Consider the following 25,882-nt stretch of genomic DNA (forward strand, 5'->3'; position numbering starts at 1 on the left):
GGTTTTGTGTCAACTTGACACAGGCTGGAGTTATCACAGAGAAAGGAGTTTCAGGTGAAGAAATGGCTCCATGAGATCCAGCTGTAAGGTATTTTTTCAATTAGTGATCAAGCAGGGAGGGCCCTCGTGGTTGGTACCATCTCTGGGCTGGTAGTCTTGGATTCTATAAAAAAAAACAAGCTGAACAAGTCAGGAAAAGCAAGGCAGTAAATAACATCCCTCCATGGCCTCTGCATCAGCTCCTGCTTCTTGACCTGCATGAATTCCAGTCCTGGCTTCCTTTGGTGATAAACAGCAGTATGGAAGTGTAAGTTGAATAAACCCTTTCCTCCCCAACTTGCTTCTTCATCATGATGTTTGTGCAGGAATAGAAACCCTGACTAAGACAAACTGGAATAATGAACTATTATATAATTATCTAAATCAATCCTCTAAGTTGCTTTGCTTAACAGCATTTTAAAAAGGATAATTGATATCCTTAAAAACAATAAAAAAATCACTCATTTTAAAATATTTAATTGTCAATTTTATATTGGGTCCATCAATCTATCAGTTCACATTTGGAAATCCTGCATAGTAGATCAATGGGTCTCAGCTTCCCATTAAAACCACCTGGAAGCCCACATGGGACAGGTGGAATCAGAATTTCTCTGCTTCCAAATCAGAATTTCTTCAACTTTTTTATTGAAGCGTAATTAATATACAACCAACTTTACATATTTAAATGGACAATTTGACAGTTTTCAACCTAATGTAGTCACCTGTGCACTGTGACCATAGTCACAATTAGCATCCCACCCATGGCTTTAAAGCCTGCTGGGACATTGCTAAGTCCAACCCACTGAGAAATTTCCCCAAGGGGTCTCAAGATCACAAGCTGCTGACACATATCACTTGTAGCTGTTTGAGTGTGGGCAGACTTCTAGTTCAGTGACTGATTCAGAACAAATAGTGTGGGCAGAGCTATCCTGGAGCTGGGTACTGGAAGCAGGCCTGAAATCCTGATAGTTCAATCGTCCCCTAATCATGGTGAAGACAATGAACTTTATAGTTGAATTGTCCTCCATATTATCAAATGTCTAACAATTCTACTGGCTGTTTCTTAGTTAGTACTGGTAAAATAGTGTATCTTTAGGAAATGCAGTTAAAAATCAGCCAATCGGAATCACATTAATGTTCAGTATTAGGGCACTGATTAAGTGGATATGATTTCTTTATATTGTAGACTATTAAACAGACACTGAAACTGATTTTATAGGCTTAGTGAGTTGGGGGAGTTAATTGAATACTGCTAAGTGAAAGGTTGTTAAATCACGTGATAAAGGATATCACTTACTTTTTATTTTTTGCTTGTTGAGACAGGGGTTTTCTGTGTAGCCCAGGCTAGCCATGAACTTAAGATCTTCATACCTTTGAATCTGAAGTGCAAGATATTATTAGCATATACTGCTACAACCATCCAGAGAATGAATACTCATTCGGTTGTGGCAGAGAAAAGGAGATCCAAAGAACATTCAAAGTCTAGTTTTTTAAAAAAAAATTGAAAAAAATTCAGGCATCCATAAATGCATAATCACACAAGCAAAATAAAAGACTTGGGAAGCACACTGACACATTAAAAATTACTATATGCAGTAGCAGAAGGAATGTTTTGTCTTAAAAAACCTGGACTTTTCATATTTCATGACATTAATTAGAGTAAAAGGTTTTTGAAATCAGTTGCAGAAGTCTTCCCATGTAAAGATGAAACCCCTGGCTAAACTAAACAAGAAGGGAACACAAAGCCTTAGCATTCCAGTTTGGAAGCACTGGGCAATACCCAGGACTCACTGCTTCTTGGGCATTTGCATAAATGACTGCCGCTAAGCAAAACCAACAAATCCTGCTCACGTTAGAGTTAGTTCACTCACTTTTATTTATTGTTTTTTTAAGAGTCATCAAAGCAAAATTGTTTTGTTTATTCCAATAGGCTCAAGTTCAAGGTTGCAAGGCCCTTTCTATTCCTGTTAAAGTGTGCTGGCCTTTCATTTCATTTTGAGTGACTCCAACTGTTTCTCAGAAAGGAGACTGGGCAGTATGCAAATCAGCTGTTGTCTATACATTGGCCCATTACAGAAAGCCTCACTCAGAAAAGCCTTCTCTCCAACATGGGAGAAGACTCACAAAGAGCCCACACAGGACGTAGCATGTTGAACCATAAACACGATTCCTGTGTTTATGGTGTGTGTGGAAGTATGGCACTGAGTCCCTCATTCTCTGTGCTGTTCCTTTTTCCCAGCCCTCTACACTGTGTTCTATTCCTGTTTGCCAACTTGGACTTTCATTTCTCTCTGCTTTTCCTTGTTGCCTCTGTCTCCTCAGCCTACAAATGTGTTCACGTCTCCTGTGGCCTAAAATCACTTTTCATCTCTGCTGCTCCCTGGAGTTTCCATTCTGTTTCCCCTCTTTCTTCCATTGCCAACATCTCCGAGAAGTTGTCAGTGTTTGCTGCCTGATTCTGGCGTGGAGCACCCTCTCTGCACCCTCCACTACCCAAGTGCTGAGTCTGCTTTTCATGGTGTTTCTGGCAGGCAGACTCTTGCTTCATTTTCCTGTTTTAGGGCAGGACTTTCCTGTGATCCGACATATTCTTCCCTTTCCCTTTGAATTCCTAGGACTTAAATTTGTGATATCCAAGGATATCTCTTAATTCAAGAACATGGAAAGGATTAAGCCCTATCTGGAGATGAAGGACTAGAATCACAGCTTCTAGGGAAGGTAGGGCAGGAAGATTAAGAAGTTCAAGATCCACCTGGACTAGAAAGTGAGTTCCAAGACTAGCTTTGGCAAGTTCAGAAGACCATGTCTCAAGAACAACAAAACGTAAAGAGAAGGCTGCAGATATAACTCAAGTGTAGAATGTTTGCCTGCTGCCCCATACTGAGACAGAGACAGATTTATAGATGTTCCTGGCTTTCTGCTGCAACACATTTTTAATTGAGCATTCTGTGTTGGAGGTATATAACTCACATCTAAAGTTAATAGCTTTGGGGATGGGAAGATAGCTCAGTTGGTAAATTGCTCTCTTTGCAAACATGAAGAGCTGAATTTGACTTCTAGAAATCACATTTTAAAAGCCAGGCATTCCTGTTATCTAGCACCCAAAATAAGACCTACAGAATAATAACACCAGTTTATGTGCTAAATAGGATAGGGGAAGTTTTACAAGGCTTAACTTATACATGAAGCAGGAAGGGGATGGTTACTGACAGAGGGAGAATGGATCCCCCACAGTCCTCTTTCAGGTTAGCCAATCTAAAGTGGTGAATCCTAAACACATGTGCGTGAGAGCAATACTAAATGGACTCTAGATCACACACACGCACACACACACATACACACACACACACACGGGGGATGGGTAGGGAAGTATGTGTAATGTATTTATGTGTAACAATTTTAGAAAAGAGTAGGAAGAATATGGGAAGTGTTGGGTATAGGGAGAAGGAAAAGTAGAAATGATGTACATAGGGTATCCATGTATGAAATTCTCAAAAAAAAAACTCTATAAACTTTAAATATTGAAGGGTTAAAAAAATGAGAACGATGGTGTATATTGTAACCCAGTATCAGGGCAGTAAAGGCAGAAGGACCCTTCAGCTCGTTGGCCATTCAGCTAGCCTAGCCAACTTGTCAAGTTCTTAATCAGTGAAGAACCCTGTCTTTAAAATCAGGTGACTAGAATGTGGAGAACAATGGCTGAGATTGTCCTCTGGCCTCCACATATGCATGTGTATGTACCTTCATCCACCTGAACACTCACACATGCACACATAAAAATATATGTAAAGTCAACAACTTTTTCAAACTCAAAACCTCGAGTTTTCCTTTTCAGTTAGAGACTTTCACTCTTTACATAGTCTTTGTCTGTGCATTTATTTGTTGACTTGCTTTGGCAGAAATAAATGAGCCCATGCTTTAATATATCAGTATGTAGCATCCTTGTAATAATGATGGAGGTATTGTGAGAACTAAGAAGGGTTTGTTTGGGAAGCTTTTAGGAGGTTATTCACTTACGATTGGGCCACTTCTCCCTGGCTCCTCTCTCTTTTATTTCACCTTCAGACATACTCAGAACAAGGAATACCTCACAGAAGTGTGAGTGCAAATGCAGCTAGGGAGTATGTGCAATGCAAACTGGTGGTTTATGAGCCTCTCAGGTATCCCCTTCCAAACCATGAGCCATGGAACTTACTCCATGCATGTCAAGGGCCTATACTGTCTGCTTCACCCAACCAATGCATTCTCTCCACTGATTTTTAAAATAACCAAAAGTATACATAGCCAGCTTCAAAGCAGCAGATGGTACTTTTGCTGCAAGCATTTTGTGCTGCCAAGTCACCCACACGTTCCCTCACCACAGCAGAGAGGGGAAGGGAAGAACTGCATTTCCTTCTTTTCTTGGAATCACCATCATTTCTCATCTCCAATGCCAATGTCTACTCTCAGGATTTACAAGAGAAGAAAAGTCTCACTGTTTTGGAAATGCCAGAGAACGTTCCAAAACGCGCTTAGGCATTTTCCTAGCAACAGATCCAACAGCTTCTTCCACAATCTTCTGGGTGGCAGAGCTCTTTCTGCCACTTAACTAGCCATGCAACCTTGGCTCATGAGTTCAGGTTCTGTGCCTTAGTGTTGTCTTCTGGCAGGTAGGATGATGAAGATGCCTATGTCAAAATGTTGTTAGGAGGCTCAAATACATGCATTGGAATCCAGTAGCCCTCAGAGTGGAGTAAGCACTCATGGGTGTCTGTGTGCTTCTTTTATTTGCACAACCAATAGAAGACGTTGGGTCAGTGGAAGAGATGTGCACTAAGAATAAGCACAAGCCATCTTTGGTCCCGACTTTGTCACTTTCTGTCTGTATCACTAAGAAGCTAGGGAAATATAATATATATACTATTTCTCTCTCTCTCTCTCTCTCTCTCTCTCTCTCTCTCTCTCTCTCTGTGTGTGTGTGTGTGTGTGTGTGTGTATGTGTGCTTGTGTGAGTTTATGTACACCATGTGCATTCAGAAGTACATGGAAGCCTAAGAGAGGTCATTGGATACCCTGGAACTGGAGTCATAAGAGATTGTGAGCTACCATGTAGATGCTAGAAATTCAATGCAAATCCTCCAGAAAATATGCACTCTTATCCACTGGCCAATGGGTGTTTTTGTTGTTGTTTGGTTGGTTTAGTTCTTACTATTTTTATTCCTTTTATTGAAAATAGATTCTTTTCTTTTATACAATATATCCTAATTACAGTTTCTCCTCCTTCTATACCTCTCTGTTCCTCCCCACCTTCCCTCTCCATCAGATGCCCTCCCTTTCTGTCTTTCATTAGAAAAGGACAGGCTCCATTCTCGTTCCATTCATTTGCCTACAAATTTCCTGATGTCATTTTAACAGCTGAGTACTACTCTATTGTGTAAACATACCACAGTTTCTTCATCCTTTCTCCATTTGAGGGACATTTAGGTTGTTTCTAGTTTCTGGCTACTGTGACTAAGCAGCAACGAACATAATTGAGCAGGAGTCCTTCTGGTAGGATGAAGCATCCTTTTGGTATTTGTTCAAGAGCGGTGTAGCTGGGTCTTGAGGTAGATCGATTTTCAACTCCGAGGAGCTTTCCATATTCTTTTAGTGAAGCTTGCCTCAGTATTTCCTATTCACATTTGTAAATTTTTTATTTCCATAATTCTATTAGTTTGGGTTTACTTCTTTTTTATTTTCAGGCCTTGAACAGTTTTGTTCATTTCCTTTCAGTGTTTAAGTTTTTATGCATTTCTTTAAAGAATTTATTCGTTTCCTCTTGAGTACCCCTATCTATTGGTTTTAAGGTCTTTTTCTTGTACTTTAGCTATTTTGGAGTATTCATGGACTGCTGTGGTAGGATAGCTGTCCTCTAGTGGAGACATATTGCCTTGGTATATTGATTGTGTTTTGACAATGGTATCTAGGTATCTTGGATTGGGATGATTATATGTCTACGTGATGATTTATGGGTTTGTCTTTGTTGGGTAGATGTTTGATCCTTGGTTTTTGTTTCCTTTCTGGATTTTTCAAGAGCATGAGTCCTGAGTGTTGCCTGGTAGGGAATTTTCTTTGTATCTGATAGTTGTGACCACTGGTGGTTGCAGGTAAAATGTGTTTCTGGGTATTGGGAGCTTACTTACACTTAGTAATGGGAATAGAGGTTCACAGAAGGGAGGTGAGCAGAAGGCTTAACCAGGAACTGGTTATGTATGTCATCTCCTTGGAATGGGTGGAGATGAGACTTGGGGGTTGGATCTAGAAGAACAAAAGGTGGCTCACAACCATTTGTAACTTCAGTTCTAGGGGAATTGATTGTTATTCTCTAGCATCTGCAGGCACTAGGCACAGACCTGGTGATTCACAAACACACACGCATGCTGCTTCCCAAGCAGCAGTGGTCTGTGAATTAGCAGAGAATGCCTGCTGGAGTTGGGGGCTGAGATAAAGCAACAAATGGAAAGTGAGAATATTAGAGCTGGGGAGGTGTGTGGGATCCACAGGAGATGTGAGCAGAATGCTAAGGAAGGCTGCAGCACATGTTCTGTCACAGAGATAGGGTTGAGACTGGGGTTTGAGTCTGGAAGAGAGAAGGGAATGGTGAAGGTCTTCAGTTAGCTTGCCTGTTTCCCTGCCTTGCTCAGCTGGCCTGTTCATAGGGAATGTCTGTTGGTGTTGGAGTCTGGGATACTGGGATGAATTGGAGGAAGCAAGGTTGGAGAAGAAACTTATTGTGACCCATTGATAATAGATGGGATTAGAGAAGAAAGGGGAACTGTGGCAAGTTTTCTGCTATAGACCTGGGAATGAGATTAGGGGAACTATATCTGGAAGAGGAAAATGAAGTGTGGATCTACCTTCAGCCTACATGTTGTCCAGGCAGGAGAGGCTTTGGGATAGCAGGGGATACCTGATGGGGTTGAAGGCTGTGATGAAGCAATGAGGAGGCATATTTGTTTGTTTTTAATGGGTGGAGAAAGGCACTGGATTTTTAGTATTAAGTGAGAATGACTATAGAAAAACGAACCTTATAGTATGCTCAAACACAAAGTAGTATTTGATCACATTTTAGCAGAAGCTGCTAGGTTTTATTTTCAGTACAAGCATGTTCTATGGCTTGTATGTACATGTACAAGAAGAGTTGTTGTATAAATAGTTGAGAGAAAAGAGTTGTATAAACACTACAGAGAAAAAGAGGTATGTCAGGAACTCCTTTGCCTGATCAACACTGATGGTATAAAATTCATGCATACACACTCTTATGTGCTCTTCTATGTGTGGAGGATTATGTAGAAGGGTGGTGTGCACGTGTATACAGGCACATGTGCAGGTCAGAGAAGAACCTCAGATGCCACACCTTGGACACTATCCACTACTGTTGGGTTTTATTTGTTTTCATGGAGCCAAGGAACTCTCCAAATAGGTCAGTCTGGCTGGCCAGCAACCCCCAAGTCATGGGACTAAATGTATGTGTCACCATACCAGCTTCTTTTAAAGTGAGTTTTTGAGATTAAATTTATGCTCTAGAGGTAAGTATTTTACCTACTGAGTTATATTCTTATCTCTCATATGCTTTTGTTATAGGCTGGTGTAGCAGGCCTTTCAAAGCACTGAGAGCCAGCCTGGGGAGAACAGGAGGTTTCGAGTTAAACTTCGAAGAATGAACTGGGTTTCTCTGGGTACTGTCTAGCTAGACAGTGAAGCTGGAGACAGAAAACAGAAAACCCGAACTTAAGATGACCATGGGGCTTTTCACTGTAATGAGAGATTCCACAAGGCTTACTGAAAGCTAAATCAGACAACACAGTTGATATCTTAGGAAAACAATTGCATTTTGGCAGGGCTATACCAGATGACTTAAAATGACAGATTCTTCTAATTTCCACAATTGCCTCAGGGAAGGCTGAAACTAACCTGGCTCTGTTTCGCCAATATGTTTCCCAAACACGACTTCTTGGTCCACTGCACAGGTGATTACTGTAATAATGAATTCATGCTGACACCTTTTTCAGCTACAGCCTTATTTTCTTTACTGTTGCTCAGATGTAACTCTTCTGGATTTTTTAGTCTTTAACCAGTTGCGTGTTAAAAGCTTTATCTATCAGTTTATATAGCGTCTTATATCAGTAGGATGATTTGTAGTATTGGTAATTTTTCATCATTAGTAGCAACCAAGACAGGAGGAGTACATTTATCTTTGTTTATTATCCAGTAGGTATTTATTCATTTTATGCCACTGTGGTATGAAAACCATTCTAGACAGTATACTCCTCATTTGTGAGTACTGCGCGGGTGAAGGGCATAGCACACATGTTGTAGGACCAGAATTGGGGAGTCAAATGCTTTAAGCATAATGGATACAAAATCTAAGAATTTTATTCTAACAAAAAGACCTATGAAGATAAAAGAAAAAATATTGATCAAAAGAGCACTCTAAAAAGACAGACTCACTCATAGTACCTGCTTAAATTTAGAAGGTTGGAAGGGATTTGACGGGTTGAGAGAACCTCAGGCACCATCTGCTTTCTAGTTCTCTTGTGTCTTTTCTGCTTCGCTTTGTATAGGTTCCCCAGTACCTTCAGTATCCTCTCCAAACTCCAGAGTAATCCAGCTTAATTGACCAATCCTATTGTTACTTTCCTAAGACAGAGACTTTTCTGTGATGCTTTTTTTTTTAATTAGGTATTTTCTTCATTTACATTTCCAGTGCTATCCCAAAAGTCCCCCATACCCTCCCCCCTCCCCCAACTTCCCTACCCACCCACTCCCACTTCTTGGCCCTGGCGATCCCCTGTACTGAGGCATATAAAGTTTGCAAGACCAATGGGCCTCTCTTTCCAATGATGACCAGCTAGGCCATCCTCTGCTACATATGCAGCTAGAGAAACGAGCTCCGGGGGTACTGGTTAGTTAATATTGTTGTTCCACCTATAGGGTTGCAGACCCCTGCAGCTCCTTGTGTGCTTTCTCTAGCTCCTCCATTGGGGAACCTGTGTTCCATCCAATAGCTGACTGTGAGCATCCACTTCTCTGTGATGCTTTTTAATGGGCCCTCCAATTGCCTCAGATGGGAACCCATGAGCCCCATCATTGCCTGGCTCTGCTAAAGAAACGTCTTCTCCCTTCTCTTCCCTTCCCTTCCCTTCCCTTCCCTTCCCTTCCCTTCCCTTCCCTTCCCTTCCCTTCCCTTCCCTTCCCTTCCCTTCCCTTCCCTTCCCTTCCCTTCCCTTCCCTTCCCTTCCCTTCCCTTCCCTTCCCTTCCCTTCCCTTCCCTTCCCTTCCCTTCCCTTCCCTTCCCTTCCCTTCCCTTCCCTTCCCTTCCCTTCCCTTCCCTTCCCTTCCCTTCCCTTCCCTTCCCTTCCCTTCCCTTCCCTTCCCTTCCCTTCCCTTCCCTTCCCTTCCCTTCCCTTCCCTTCCCTTCCCTTCCCTTCCCTTCCCTCTCTCTCTCTTCTTCCTTTCTTGACAGTGGGATATGATTGGGATGCTTATATTTGAACACTAGTTTGAATCTTACTCCTCTGCGGTACAGATATAGCATGAGAAGTTCAGCTCTATGTGAATTTCTCAACATGGGATGGACTATAGACAGAGAGATGGTTAGGCTCCATACCTTGGAGCCTCCTGAAACCTGGGTTTTTATTTTACTTTTCTTACCATTCTTTTGTTTGTTTCCAGCACTGTCTAATGAAAATCACTCTTTTATGTTAATATTATAAAGAGCTCTAGAGATAACTGTGATGCAATGGAATTAAAATATGCCCAGGATGTCAGAGACAGAAATGGTTTTGCATTAGCTTCTTAACTAAATTCAATTTCACGTGTGAAATATTTATAAATTAGATTTTGTTCTAGTCAGTAGCAATGCCTTCAAGAAAGGAAATCATTTGCGTAGTATAAATGAGGTGTAATAGCAAACGCCATCACAGATCCTTCTTTCCATTGATGGGAGATAAGTCTGAGAAGGTGTATTGTCTGAAGCTGTTGCAGAGGGCATTCCAGAGACTCCAGTGCCACATTTAAATTCAGACATCAGACGGACTGAGTCTTGTAGGGCAGATTTTGGTGATGACTCTTCTGAAAATAGTCTGCCGTGAAGCAGTATTCAGTAGTCAATATTCAGCCTTGCCCAATCACTCCATAAAACACTAACCCTCATTAACAAACAACAGACATTGCTTATTTATGCAGTCAAAATCCAAAATTACTGGGGAAGCTTCTGTATCTGCTTTCCATTGTAAGAGTGAGTTGTCACTGAGCAGACAAATAGACGACAAGGTCGGAGGACAGTCCGGAGTGTGGTCCCTTGTCTTGCAGCTTATTTGAGACAGGGGCTTTTGTCTGTGGCTACATATGCCAGGTTTAGGTTGAAAGACTGTGGGGATTTTTCTATCACCACTTCCCACATCACTGTAGGAGTTCTAGGATGGCAGACACCGACTATTATGTGTAGCTTAATAAGGTTCTGAACATTGCAACCCAGTGCCTCACTGTGCATTGCTCTCCTACTGAGCTACCTTCCCAGCCTGCCCACACTATCAGTCTTTTTTTTTTTTCTTCTTATGTCCACCTAGAGTGCTAGAGTGCAGCTAGAGTTGAGAAACACTTAGCAAGCCCAAGTTCATACTATTGGTGATAGAGGGGCTCGAACTTCCAGCTTCAGCTAGTCTCTCTCTGGGCTGCCGTTCTGGTAACTTTTTTTTTTTTTTAAGATTTATTTATTTATTTATTATATGGGTGTACACTGTAGATGTCTTCAGACACTCCAGAAGAGGGCATCAGATTTTTGTTAGAGATGTTTGTGAGCCACCATGTGGTTGCTGGGATTTGAACTCAGGACCTTTGGAAGAGCAGTTGGTGCCCTTAACCGCCGAGCCATCTCACCAGCCCCCAACATCAGCTTTCTAAACAATCCTGTCTGTAATTCTTCTTCTTTCTCATAAGAGAGAGGTATTAGAGAAATACACTATCCAAGCATTCCTGCTTGGTGGATTCCATTTAACTCAGCTTTTACTCTGTTAAATTCCACATTGCCTAATGAGGTATTTAATTTTTTTTTTGTTTTTTTGTTTTTTTGTTTTTTTTTTTTTGTTTTTTTTTTTGTCTACAGTGTGCTCAGCAACCCCTTTATTCCCGGTTGCCATCTTTCCTTATCACCTTCAAAGCCCACTCTGAAACATAATTGCATGGCTGAACTCTCTGACACTGTCAGACTTGATCAAACGCTGAGTTCTTCATTGTTTGCTCTTTTCAGCCTGAATTAGATTCTTCTCAGAAAGAAGTGTTTGTGTGTTGAGGTGTTTGTAAACCATGATGCATTACCATGTAGTAGTAGAGAAGAATAAGCGCAGGTACTTTTTTTCTTTTTTTTGATTCATGTGCACAGTTGTGTGCTTCTGTTGAGAAGTATTTCAGATTTCTCTGCTGCACTGAAATGTAATTGGAATTAAGTTACCTTTTTTCATTATTCCTGTCCCTTAAATTGTTTAAAGTTCTTAGAATTACTAATGCTTGTAAATGCAATAATGTTCCATTGAAACTAATCACAAAATTTCATATGTATCAAGTTCCCTTGTTTATTTTAGGTGGATAATAAAAGGAAACTCAACTTAATAGAATGAACTGGCCCCCAAGAGTTTACATTCCTTTGTGGTTTTTTTTTTTTTTTTTCCTTCTCAGGAATTTTTGTGCTACTCTCCAGTGAAACCCAGTACCCCTGCTTGCTGAAGGCTTTTTACCAAGGCTGCTTTCAGCTGTTGACATTACCCAGAGAAAAGGTGGACTTGAGAAATCAGGGAAGCATTGGAGGTTCTTGACCCTGAGGATCTTCTGAAGGTAAGAGTGGGTGGCTTCTTTTTCTGTCTTTAGTAGTTAAATTGACTGGTATGTCTGCCACAATCCATTTCTTCAAAGAATGAATGGGGAACCATTTCTGAGAATTCTCTGTGTGTGACCATGAGATTTTCTTTGGGGAAGAATTTTTAGTGGTAAATGAATTGGAAGTTATTTTAAGTGAAACTTAGATCTAGAAGGATGTATTTGAGCACATATATACACTTCTAAGCGCATCACTAAAGTAACAGCAACAAAACTCACAGTCTAGCTGGGTGTGGTGACATAGCTTCTGTCCTGGCACTCAAGGCAGAGGCTGTCAGAGTTCTGTGAGCTAAATGTCAGTGTGGTCTACATAGCTGCAGGCCAGCCAGACCACACAGTGAGCCTGTGTCTAAATATCAAAAACTCCACCCTCAAAAAAAAAAAATCAAGCAATCAAAACACAGCAGTAGTGCTCTATTTCTGAGAACTGTTATGTAGCTAGTGTTGGTCTTTATGCCTGCTGTCTCTGACCTTCCAAGCTCACATGGTTTAGTTTACATAAAGGCATATTATAAGCTCAAATATCTTTACATAATAAAATCTTTCAGTATTATTTCTAAATATTCATTGTCCCCCAATATACTATCCAACATTTCAATTCTTTTCTTCCAGAGTTTATCAACTTGCTTGCTATGGTCTCATTCAACAATGATAGTGAACCCTCAACCAATATCTCTCAAATGTTAAATATAGATAGACATTTATAGTAAATGTTAAAGGTAACTATAGGTAGATCCGTTAAAAAGAAGAGAATGACAAGTCCAGTAGGTTGTGAACATATTGGGAGTACATTAAAGCCTGCAGCAGGCATAAGTGCATCTCAGATCTGGAGGATGGTGTACGGTGAAGCAGGCTCCTGGAGATGAAGTGGCTTTTGAAAGATGATCAAAAATGAGATATAAGTGGCAGAGGTGGAAAAGATGCCACAGGCCAGAGCAGAGGGGTACATACAGTTGTGAATCCCAAAAGGAAAACAGGGAATTATATGGCAATGTGAAACCTTAAGGTCCAGTGTGTGTGTATGTATGATGTGAGGGAAGCCCAGACACTCTGAGAAGATTTAAGCTGAAACTCGTGAGCATTTTAGGTGTGTTACTCTGGAGTGAGTAAAGAGGATGTGAGAGGGGTTAGTAAGACTGGAAGAAGGATAGACTAATTTTGGAATAGTCTAGGGAATATTTTCGAGAAATAGAATTTGAATAGCAGCAGTAAGCAACAGAACAACAGCATTATTTGAAGAAGTGAGAATACGCTGGATTTGAAGACTGGTTGTTCTTGGGAGGAGGAAAAATCAGGACTTAAGACTTTGGAGTTTCTGACTGGGATGGCTAAGAACATGATGGTTAAAAGGTGAAAGCAGAATACTTTGGAGAAGCTAGGGCATCAAGGCAGGTGGGGACGTCTGAGTAGAACTGTTTACCAGGTGGCTGGAAGGATCAAGTGGAGGTAAAGGGGGAAACTGGGTCTAGAAACATTGAAGTTGTAGGCCAGCTTAAGTCAGTGTTCTGTTGCTGTGATAAAAAGCCTGGGGAAGCCAACTTACACAGAGGAAAGAAAGATTTGGTTGGCTCAAAGTTTCAGTCCATGGTCACCTGGCTGTGTTGCTTTTGGGTCTGGGGTGAAGCAGGGGGTCATGATGACAAGCACATGGTAGAGTAAAGCTGCAAATCTCAGGGTGACTGGAAAGCAGAGAGAGCAGGGAAGGGGCTAGGATCCCAAATCATCTCCAATGGCGAGGCCCTGATGGCTTGACTTCCTCTTATTACAAAGGTAATAAGCCAGCCCCTACAGGCCCACAGGCTAGCCACTCACCTTAGCTTTATAGCTAAAAAGACACATGCACTCGAATCCACTGTCCAGGGATCCAGCTTAGTAGAAGAGTTCTAGCCTTGCATCTATGGAACCCTGGGGTCATCTCTAATATCACAAAATATAAAAACTGAAAAGAAGTAAAAAGAGGGGGCTGGTGAGATGGCTCAGCAGGTAAGAGCACCCGACTGCTCTTCCAAAGGTCCTTAGTTCAAATCCCAGCAACCACATGGTGGCTCACAACCATCCGTAACAAGATCTGACTCCCTCTTCTGGTGTGTCTGAAGACAGCTACAGTGTACTTACATATAATAAATAAATCTTTTTAAAAAAAAAAAAAAAAAGAAGAAGTAAAAAGATCCCAAGCAGGCAGCAACTACAGTTTCTTAAAATGTAATTCAATACTTAAGTGTTCAATATAATTTGTCCACATATGTAAGACACGGCCCAAAATCTTATCAATTTCCATTTGAACATTATTTGTTGTTTTTGTTTCATTTATATAAGTCACCGTAGGTTTTGTTTTCATGGCATCATAGATTGAGCTGTTTCCTAGGAACCAAATTGATAGCCCTTTTAGTTTGAAAAAAAAAAAAAAAAAGAACTTCTAAACTCTATTTACAAACAACAAACCCCAACATTTTAGGAGTGCTGCTATTCAGTATCATTCTCCATTTCAATTAGTGCCATTTGCCCAAGTATAACTCTTTTTTAATATTAATTATCCTGGTCTCTTGTCAATTCCTCATTTCCACTGCCTTGTGAAGTATTTGAGCATTGTTTATAGGAGACTCAGGGCCTTTCTTGAATGCTTCAGTAGGGTGGTACTGAGTCCACCCCTTGGTATTCCTAGCATCCAATCTGATCATGGTTGACGGATCTGTCATAACAGAGGCCCCAGTGTTTGAGAGTGAGTCTCCCCTAGTTAGACTGCAGGCACTTATTACTCAGAGCCTTCTTTGAGGGAATGTCTTGGGTAAGAATTTTAAATTCAAATAATACTTACAATTGTGCTATTTTGAGTTAATTTTATTGAATTACTATGGCCTTAATTAGCTTAATGACTAATTTTCTTAAGATGTGCTGGGGAATTACAAAACCTTACCATTGTAGTCTTTATAGTCCACTTCATTATCATCTTTCCAGGATCGGCTCATTTATCACTTTCATTTTCAAACACAGAAAATGAAATTAAGGCAGAATTTGATAAATGCTTTAATCCTAGCAGCTGGAACCAGTGACTGGGTTTCTTGAATCATTCTGGCCTTCCTCCAGAATCATATTCATTCTCTCTCTCTCTCTCTCTCTCTCTCTCTCTCTCTCTCTCTCTCTCTCTCTCTCTCCCTCTCCCTCCCTCCCTAACCAAATCTTGTTGAATTGCATAGAATGAATTATCCAGACATTTAAAAAAATTTAATCAAGAACCAAGAACTGCTTTATACACTGATGGCAATTACATTGGTTAGTTACTCCAGATTGACCAAATATATTTTACTTTAAAACATGAGACTGTGGTTAACACTTTATAGTTTTAATTTTACGGTTCTTTGTAGTTTTAACCTGGGCTTTCTTTCTGTTATCTTCTGTTTTTCTATTCTGGTTCTACCACTACAGTAGAACCCTAAACCACCTATGTTTAATTTCTAGTTTGAAAAGAATAGTAGTGCTTTCAGAACTAATAGTTATAAACAGAAAACATTTCTGATTTGCTCAGCTACCCTAAAGTCTGCCGTGGATTTTATGCATAGAAAATGAATCTGTGAACAAGCTCAGTTGCTCTGATTCAGAGTGACGGCATAAGCATGCAAGTAGTAGGTGGTCGTGAAGACAATGAATTATTCTGTGTGGTGTTCTAGTGTTGACCATTCTTGACCAGAGCAGTGGGATGTGACTCATGGGGGGTGTGTGAAACGTGTTTCAGTCATGCTATGGCTGGCAATAGGGAAAGGGGTTTCCACTGCGATGTGCAGTGCATGGGGCTATTCCTCCCTGGTTCACCCTCTTCGACTTTTCTGTCTCTTTTTTTCTGTTTCCTCCCTCACACTTATACTTCCAAGTCGCAGATACATTCATGTGATCCCTCTTAAACATAGATCCTTTATGAGGTTTGTCTATAGAACTGAGTGGAAACAGGAAAAGGAAAGCAAGCTCTGAGAGGCAGTGGCTTTTGCAGGTTTTCTTGGCAACATTGTATAGAGCAGTAGGAACTGGTGTCTTAGTTTAGGGTTTTACTGCTGTGAACAGACACCATGACCAAGGCAACTCTTATAAGGACAACATTTAACTGGGGCTGGCTTACAGGTTCAGAGGTTTAGTCCATTATCATTAAGGTGGGAACATGACAGCATCTAGGCAGGCATGATGCAGGAGGAGCTGAGAGTTCTACATCTTCCTTCCTTTCAAGGCTGCTAGCAGAATACTGGCTTCTAGGCATCTAGGATGAGTGTCTTAACATCCATACCCATAGTGACACACATACTCCAACAAGGCCACACTCCCTAATAGTGCCACTCCCTGGGCCAAGCATATACAAACCATCACAACTGGGGTGAACAGATGTGGAAACTATTGTAGATTGAGCATAAGATGGCTTGGCACTGTGAACAGGGAAGCTAGCTCTAGCTATTGCTATCTGGCTTCATGGTGGTAGTGTCTTAGCATCAGGGAAGCACAAAATGCAGCAGGGTGGGTGACTGTTTTCTGCCTTGATTCTGGGTGAGTGCTTCAAGTACCAATGTATTAAAAACAAAGGAGAGGCAGGCAGATTTCTGAGGTCGAGGCCAGCCTGGTCTACAGAGTGAGTTCCAGGGCAGCCAGGACTACACAGAGAAACCCTGTCTCAAAAATCAAAAAGAAGAAGAAGAAGAAGAAGAAGAAGAAGAAGAAGAAGAAGAAGAAGAAGAAGAAGAAGAAGAAGAAGAAGAAAAGAAGAAGAAGAAGAAGAAGAAGAAGAAGAAGACACAAAAACCAAAAGCCATAGCAACAAAACCAATGGGTAGGGTTTATGTTCATTTTGGAGTTGGCACTTAAACATATTTAAAGTTGGAAATAAGCTTCCAGATTGTCCTCCTAACATAGGATTCTGAAAGAAGATTTTGAAAGACAAATGGTTGGAAAACAGAAGTCATGGCTGAGTTGGCAGGGTGACACTTCCGAGTGGGCAGTATTTCAACAGGCTCAAGTAATTTCTAGCAGTTAAATTTATTATCCAGTGCCCTGTGTTGTGTGTAGTTTTATAAAGAAGAAAGGAAATGCTGAGCCACTGACTTTTGGTGCAAACTCAATCCTACCGTAGAGATCATAGACATCACATCAGCAGTTCCTGCACCATTTTGATGGAGGACAATGGCTCCATCAAATTTCTAATCGGATAACATCCTGCAACATTTGAATTTTTACTCTCCACTGCCTTTTGTTGTTTGGGTACTTTCAAAATTATTCCTTATTCAGGTTTATTATTAACTTTTGAATCTCAGCTATTATGCCAGTGTCTTGCTAGCCAGGCTGAAATGAGAGTGGTGGTGAGAGAATTTGTTTTTCTTGTAGGTGATAGAAGAGCAATGTAGCATAATATGAATTAATGACTCTTTGCATTTTTCCATCATATAAGCTGGATTCATTATCCCCTTGGCATCTATTTTGGATTCATGCCCTAATGAGCCATTCCTGCTGGCTCTACCTTTTTAAGAGCTGCTATCCAATGGCTAAAGAGATAGCAATGAATGATATACACTTTCTTTTTTTTTTTTTTTTTGGTTTTTTCGAGACAGGGTTTCTCTTTATAGCTCTGGCTGTCCTGGAGCTCACTTTGTAGACCAGGCTGGCCTTGAACTCAGAAATCTGCCTGCCTCTGCCTCCCGAGTGCTGGGATTAAAGGCGTGCGCCACCACGCCCGGCCAATATATATACACTTCCATCTTAAACTTTGAAACAATCCCAGCACTTGGGGGGTGTTGGGAGCTATTAAGACAACACAATTATCCTGATCTCTGAATTGGGCCTCTCCCCGCTAGAAGAAAAGGGGGTCAAAAGCGGGCCACCGACACACCACTCTGAGAACAACCACAGATTGTTCCAGCCCTAAGTCAGCACCAGATGTCCTGACCTCAAGATGTACCCTGATACCACCAAGTTCCTGCTTCCCTGTGTAGTAGCCAAAAGAAAAATTTCTGATGCTCCATCTCTCCTCCTGAGAAGTACTTCCTCTTTTGCTTGTGCATTTCTGCTGCCCCATTCCTCCTGCTGAGAAGTACTTTCCCTTTTGCTTGTGCATTTAAGCCTTGAGCCTTGCTAATACAGTGACACCTTGATGCAATTCAGAATGGTTCTGTGTCGTTCCTCGCACCTGGTGTCCATCTCTCCCTACCCCCCCCCATTTGGTTATTAGGAGAAGGTCCCCTTGAAACCCTTGAATAACTGGACCTGCTGGAGAGGTCAGGGGGGCAGAGGCAGGTGGATTTCTGAGTTCAATGCCAGCCTGGTCTACAAAGTGAGTTCCAGGACAGCCAGGGCTATACAGAGAAACCCTGTCTCAAAAAAACAAAAAAACAAAACAAAACAAAAAAACTTTGAAACAATTTGGTAGTCCTTATTAAAATAGAAAAATATAGCTAAATTTCTTCTTTATAGTCAACCTTATCATTACTATTTGTTTGAGTCAAGAGTCACCTTGAAGCAATTGCATCCTTTAATATGCTTTGGAAAATGAAATCCAGAAGGAAAGATTGAGGATTAAATGATGCTTCATGAAGCAAGGAGACCACATCAGTGGACATGGCCTCAGTATCTTAATATTATCTTGCTCTGGGTATGCAGCCCATGTCTGACAATGCAAATGTCCTCACAAGTAACACTTTCATCCACATGTCCTTGCTGGGACGTTGTTCAGCATTGCCTTTGCTCTTCCTAAGCTACTTTCATGCTCGCTAAGCTACCTCTTTCCTCCGGAGCATGTGCAGAAGCTCATGCTACTCCTCTATAAAGCCACCTTTGGTTATTCTAATCATGCAGTGTGACCTGTTTCTGCATCTCCCCTATAGAGATGAGCATCTGTTACACTGAGTCAGAAAGCGGTCTTGAACTCACAGTAACATCTGCCCTCTCAGGTAATATAAGTACTCGATCTCAGATGTATGTTTTCAGTCTGATACATCCAGACAGGAAGATATCGGTACTTTGGAAACAAAACTTAGCAACAGGACTGAAAATAAAATTGGCCTCTCACATCCTGAGTACTCACACAGTGATCAAAGCATCTGCTTACTGCCAAAGGACAGGATTAAGGTTTAAGCCTGGTTTCATCTCTCCCTAAGGGCCATTCATCAGAGAGTCTCTATTCCATACAGTCTTTTAAAATAATGTCTTAGATTCTTCTAAGATTTTAAAAATTATTGTGTGATATGTATATATGCATATATACACACATACATACACATATGCATATAAATATTTAAATGATATAGGGGACACACATGGCGAGGTTAGAGCACATCTTTGTAGGGTCAGTTCCTTCTTTCTATCAAATACTATCTTTGCCTCTCACTAAACAGTGTGGCATATTGTCTATGTTCAGTTTCATGATACCCTAGGATGAAGTAGTACCGTAGTTTGCTTCTTATTGTTGTGATAAAACACCACGACCAAAAACAACTTGGGGAGGTAAGGGTTTATTTGGCTTAGACTTCACAGTCTATCAATGGAGGAAGTTAGGGCAGGAACTCAAGTAAGAATCTGGAGGCAGGACCTGAAGTAGGGGCCAAGGAAGAACCCAGCTTACTGGCTTGCTCCTCATGGCTTGCTTCTTATGGCTTGCTTAGCTCACTTTTGTATAGTTCCAGGACCACCTGCCCAGGGATAGCAGTGCCCACAGTGGGCTGAGCCCTTCCAGATTTGCCTATGGGCAAACGAAAGGGGACATTTTCTAAATTGGTGTTCCTGTTCCCAGATAACTCTAGCTTGTAACAAATCATCAAAAATCAAATCAGAATAATTTGTATCTGCTAAATAAGAAAACTTGGTGGAGATGCCCTCTCCAGCAGACACAGCTATGACAGCAGGTAGCTCTGCTTTAGTTTCAACAGTTGTGCTTTCTGCAAGTGTGGTCTAAATGCCAGTGCCTGGGTTTCACCCACCCTGGTCTTGTTAAAAATTAAGCTTTTCAGCTCCACCTTTGAACTCCTGAACCAGAATATGCATGTTTTCAAGAATCTTTGGGATTCATGTATACTTTAAAGTTGGGAAAACGCTGTATTCTTAAGAGTTGAAGTCTCTGTTCTATATTGAAGAAGGAGTCGTTTTTTACTTCTGTTACTACCTTCAAATCTCACATGTCAAATCCTTTTACCGGAAGAGGTTTCACAGAGATATGGTAGTTGATTTCAAACTTTTAAAAGTCTAAATTTGGTCTAAGTTATTTTTTAAAGATTAATTTATTTTATATACATTAGTACACTGTCACTGCCTTCAGACACACCAGAAGACAGCCTTAGATTCCATTACAGATGGTTGTGAGCCACTATGTATGTGGTTGCTAGGAATTGAACTCTGGACCTCTGGAAGAACAGTCAGTGCTTTAAATCTGTGAGCCATCTCTCCAGCCTCTAAGTCATTTTTTAAATCCTCCAACTCACTAGGATATGTTTCCACCCCCTCCCAATTTCTGCCCCTCCATCCCAGCTTTTGCACTGCAACAATGTTTTGACTATTAATCAGCTTTTTCTTTCTAAAAAGTTACATCTATTTGCTTGTACAAATGTGTGGATTCATGCATGGGAGGTGGTGAGCGTACGCTCAGAATTTGTATGAAGGTCAGAGGACAACTTGCTGGAGTGAGCTCTATCCTTCTGCCATGTATGTTCTGGGATCAAATTCAAGTCATCAGGCTTGGCAGCAAGTACCTTTAATCACCTTTGTATGTGTGTATGTGTGTGTGTGTGTTGTGGGTGCATACATATCATGGCATGAGTATGGAGGTCAGACAACAACTTTCAAGAGTCTGTCCTACGTTCCCTCCTTGTTTTTGAGCAAGGTCTCTCTCTGTTTTTGCAGATTCATATGAGAGGCTAGTTAGTCCAGGAGCTTCCGGGCAATTCTCCTTTCTGCCTTCCGTTTCCCACAGGTGTGCTGAATTACAGATGTGGGTACTACAGCATTCAGCTTTTAACATGGGTTCCAGGAATTGAATACAGGCCACCCGGCTTGCAGGATGAGTGATTTCCCTGATGGACCATCCATCTGCCCTGCCCCTCATCAGCTTTATGTTAAGGCAAAACTAACACTTCCACACCATATCTCAGTAACTGCATCATGGCACTTAATTTTCAGAAGTTCAAACATTAGTGGAATCTGGAAGTAAAATTTAAGCACACTCCTTTAATCCCGGCCCAGAAGGCAAGGGCAGGTGAATCTCTGAGTTTGAGGCCATCCTGATCTGCAGACTGAGTTTCAGGATAGCCAGGGCTGCACAGAGAAACCATGTCTCTGGGGGTGGGGGTGGGGTGGGGTGGGGGCAGGGCTGTACTTCATTATTTGTTTTCTATTTGGTGAGGGAATCTTGCACAAGCTGATCTACCTCTGATTTACTTCCTTGACTCTCAGCTTCATTGAAAGACATATATTCTAAAGCTCTCGATCTTGATTCTGGTTTAAACTCCCTGTTTATCTTTGGGTAGGAAACCAAGAATGAAATCTATACTATAGGAGTCAAACAACTGCCCTAGACTGTTAAAGGTGGAAGCTAGTCAAGTCCTTAGCATTCTAGGGCATATGTCTCCAGTGGTCCCTCCAGTCCATTATAGCCAAGCTCTGACTTCTTGTTTTCAACCTCAAAGCTCTCCTGCTGCTTCCTCTTCTTTTGCTCATTGTTCACTTTAAAGAGACAAGAAAAGAGCCTTAAAAAAAAAAAAAAAAAGCTTTGTCTTTACTTCTGGATAGCTGTTTTCATGAATATTCATTGATCGCTTCCCTTACAAGCTACTATTTTATAATTGGTTTCCTTCCTTCCTTCCTTCCCTCCTTCCCTCCTTCCCCCCCCCCCTTTCTGTTTGTTTTTTGTTTTTGTGACCATTTCTCCATGTAGCTCTGGCAGTCCTAGAACTCACTCTGTAGACCAGGCTAGCCTAGAAGTTAGAGATCTTCCTGCCTGCTTCTGCCTCCCCAGTGTTAAAGGCTGGGATTAAAGTTCTGATCTGTTCATCAATACTGTGTGGTTAAGGTCCTGAGTCAGGAAAGAGGATTTTCCGAGGTTGTATAACTCTGAGAAGACACAGGTTGTGTGTGTGTGTGTGTGTTGTGTAGCCACTATAACTGTGTCCATTTTATAAGCTGTGAGGCAATGCTTGGAGCCAGTGATTTAGTGATTTGATTTAATTCACATGATACTGAGTAGAGGAGAGTGAGGTGATTCCAGATGTTGAAGTCTGGATTTCACACTGCTCCTCTTCCATTGTCTTACAGAAACTGACAGTGGGTGGTTTGGATTCCCTGTAAAGAACTGATGTATTTTTCGTTTTGATAGATAGCATTCTTAAGAAAAATGATGCTAACCCTTAAGCCTGCCATTGCTGATATGCTTAAGCCCTAGCACTGACCAGGATCTCTGTGGGATGAACTTTCTTTGGTGTGTCCTGGGCTAGATGATGCTACCTATGTCTGCCATATCAGTTCATAGAGTGTTTCCCCACCGCTTTCTAGAAAAGCATCCCTTTCCTCTGCTCTGGAAATCAAAAGGTGCAGCCCTGGATTGCCTTGCAGGTTCAGCACTGCATAATTAGCAGCTTTCCTGTTCCCTTCACAGGCTTCAGGGCACTCCCTTCTGAGGCTCAGTTTGTAAAGGTGCTGCTTAGGCAGCGAATCTCTCCTTATTTAGACCATTTTCTGACTGCTGGATTGAGTTCCCTGTATGTGTCTCCTGACTCATCTTAGTCAGGCTGACAAAGGAACCTGAGGCAAGGCCAGTGGGAATTAAGTAGTTCCCAGCTTGTTGCTGGATACAGAGTACTCTTTTGGAGCTCGGTAACTCTTATAATTGTCTTTGATCTTTCAGGCAAGATGTAATTAGACTTCCTCTGCAATTTACCAAGTGACTAGTGTATGCTATAAAGATGTTCAAGAGCAGGAGTATTTTTAAATAGTGTTAATTTTCTTCCCTGCGTGCTAAAGTAGTACCTGCTCATTACACACAAGTTGGGAAAAAAATGAAGAAAATATGACAAAAATAAATGCATGCAAAAAATAACTTTATTTCTCATTATACCAAAGTGCATGTATAGATGTATATTTATCTTTTTGCAGGTTGTTTCATGATATGGGTCCACTGATATTAATGCTGAGTTTTTTTTCTTTTTCACTCTTTGTTTGTTTGTTTGTTTTTCAATGAAATATTGTATATGTTCAAGAAGGATGAGAGTGTGCTTGTATCTGGGAGCATAGACTCTGACCTTGGGTGCACCATCTGCTACCCTTTGGAACTTTGGAGAAGTTACTTAATATCTTTACTGAAAACAAGATAAGACAGCCAACTATTTATAAAGAATTATTAGAATTAAATGGTAAAATATTAACTACTATTTTTGAAAATAAGTATAGTATATATATAAAGTAAAAAGGAGTTTTAAAAACACAGACAACATAGGCAAGGTAACATTTACCTTGCTTGCTCCCTTTAACCTTACAAAACTTTGAACCTAATATTAATATTATACGGATATTTACTTAACCATATATTTATGAGATTTATTCAAGGTGATTTTTTAATTCATAATAACAGTGTTCTATCTTAAGTATATGCTATAACTTGTACCCCTCCGAGTTATTCATCAACTGTGATTATAGAAGATGTGTCCGTAAATGCTCTTGTGCCTCTAGTTGCTCACATCGAAAAGCTTATTTGTATTGTTTTAGTTTTAATGGAATTTAATTGCAGGCTATGAGCATGCTCCACTAAATGGCTAGTTTTCAAATTGCTTGTGCCAATGTGCGTGCGCTCAAACCAGTAGTGTGTCAGGGATGATATGAAGAGGGGAGAGGATGTCTTGGGGAATTTAACTGTTACTTTGTTATGATTGCATCTTTACTTTCTGGTTGCTTTAATAATGCACTTTCCATTAGAGTTGTTTTCCGTAAGACCTTTTTAGAAGTCCGTAGAATTTTTCTTTTTTCTTTTCACTTAATAATATATTCCTATGTGTTTCTTATTCTATATCCCTACTGGAGTGCACTGTGATTCCAGTGCCAACCTATTTGAATCTTTGTTCAGTTTTAGTAAAATCTCAGCCAACACTCCTCTGAGCATCATCTCCTTCTGGTTTTTGCTCTTCTCAAAATCTTGCAATTCTAACTAGAAATATTTGGATCTTCTTCATTTATTTTCCTCTAATGGCTCTTCTTATATTGTTCTTTGGTGTTATAACTTGAGTGATTTCCTCAGCTCTGCTTTTAAAAATAGCAAGTTTTTCTCATTTATTATCTTTTATCTTTTTTGTTTTTGTAAAGTTAAACATTTTATTTTCTTTGTTTCCATAAATTCCCTTTGTTATCCTTTGGAACTGCTTAATGACAATTATAGTGCCTTTTTATTTGTGACTTAAAATGTTTATATTGTGAGAAAAGATATTATTGACCATCTTAAAAGCATTTCAAGTCTCCAGCACTGTTGTGTCACGTGCATTCCCATCACTGTGCAACCAGTTTCTAGAACTCTTTATTTGCAGAAATGAACCATGTCACCATTAGCCAGTCCCCTCCTTGTATCTAACACCACACCTTCTACTCTCCGTCATTGTGAATCCCCTTGCTCTGAGTACCCTACATAAGTAGAATCAGGAGCCTTTTTGTTCCAGGCTTGCTATAATTAGCACAATCAAAGCTTATATTTTAGAATTTTCTTCTTTTTACTATATCTTAGAATTTTCTTCTTTTTGTTAAGCCACACAATATTCCATTGAAAGTTCCACTGTGATTTTTTAACTACCATATTCATCTTAATTTAAAGGTGAGAGTTTAGCTTATGTATTTGATGCCAATTAACATCTGAAGTCCCTGGACTTTCAGGTCTAGTGGGTTCTACTGGGTTTTTCTTCATGCTAGCTTGTTCCCTGAGATGTTTGCAAATATTACTTAAGAGGTTTGAATAGATTGACTTTAATATGTGGGAGTTCTGAAACCTATAGCGAGGAGGATTTTTGCTCGAGAGGCCCTACTAATTTGAGCACAGGTAGTCTTTCAGCTTTGATGACAGTGTGGGGACCTGCTGCATCTCTGAAAATATCCTTATCAGCTTCATTCCTCACCCAAGTCAACTCAGCTGGATTCAGCCATTCCCCACTCCCTTCCTTCTTCTCCAGTCTTTAACAGTCCTGGCATTTTCAATTCCTTCCTCCACTTCCATCCTTCTTCACTCACATTCGTTCTTCTTTTTTATTCATTAAACTGACTTGTCAGGCTATCAGAAATGTTCTTTGCTTTTTGAATTCTCAAATTCTAGTGCATTGTGTGTCCAGTGATCTCTCTGTGTCTCTGTCGTTCTCTCTCTCCACTCTCTCCATTCTCTCTGTCAGAGAGAGAGAGAGAGCGCGCGAGCTGTCCAGAGGTTTTTATCTCATGAATCCAGAGCTCTTAGATTCACTATGCTGACTGACTGAGGAATGATTCCAGAGCCCCACCCTGGGATCTCCCTGTGCTCTCCTCCTTGCTAGGATTAGTAGGCTTTTTACGTGAGAGCTGGGAAGGCTCTGTTGATTCTTATTCATGCTTTCTTGCTTTTTAAATATAATTTCATTTTAATTATGAAGTAATATTCCTAGGACTTTATCTGTGAAGAATGTCAAGTTTGAGGATCCATTCCTGACTAGAGCTTAGGTTTGGTTCTAAGACAAACAGTACAGTATTGCTTTAATTTATTCTCTCTCTCCTTCTCTCCCCTCCCCTGTGTGTGTGTGTGTGTGTGTGTGTGTGTGTGTGTGTGTGTATGTATGTAGGTATGTGTGTGTGTGTGTTGGGATCTTGGGAAAGTATAAATCTAGACCTAAGGGTGACTATGACTCCTGTTTGATTAGATATTGTTGGAGAGACATTTCATTCTTCTTTCAACATCAAAGTCAGGAGGAAGATTTTTGCTTTCCCTTAATAGGATGAACTTTGATTT

The 25,882-nt window shown here is 40.6% G+C and overlaps 1 protein-coding gene across 30 annotated transcripts in view; it reads left to right on the plus strand.

The window, feature by feature from the left end:
• Nrcam (neuronal cell adhesion molecule) overlaps window positions 1–25,882 on the plus strand; it is a 266,455-nt gene that overhangs the window by 49,190 nt on the left and 191,383 nt on the right. For all 30 annotated transcript variants that reach the window (XM_085830319.1, XM_085830322.1, XM_085830320.1 and 27 more), the window contains exon 2: window positions 11,734–11,889. The gene's annotated coding sequence lies outside the window, so the exon portion shown is untranslated. The remainder of the gene's footprint in view (window positions 1–11,733; window positions 11,890–25,882) is intronic.

Source organism: Mus caroli, unplaced genomic scaffold, assembly GCF_978045245.1.
Source record: "Mus caroli unplaced genomic scaffold, Mus_caroli_1 scaffold_14, whole genome shotgun sequence".
Classification (NCBI taxonomy): domain Eukaryota; kingdom Metazoa; phylum Chordata; class Mammalia; order Rodentia; family Muridae; genus Mus; species Mus caroli.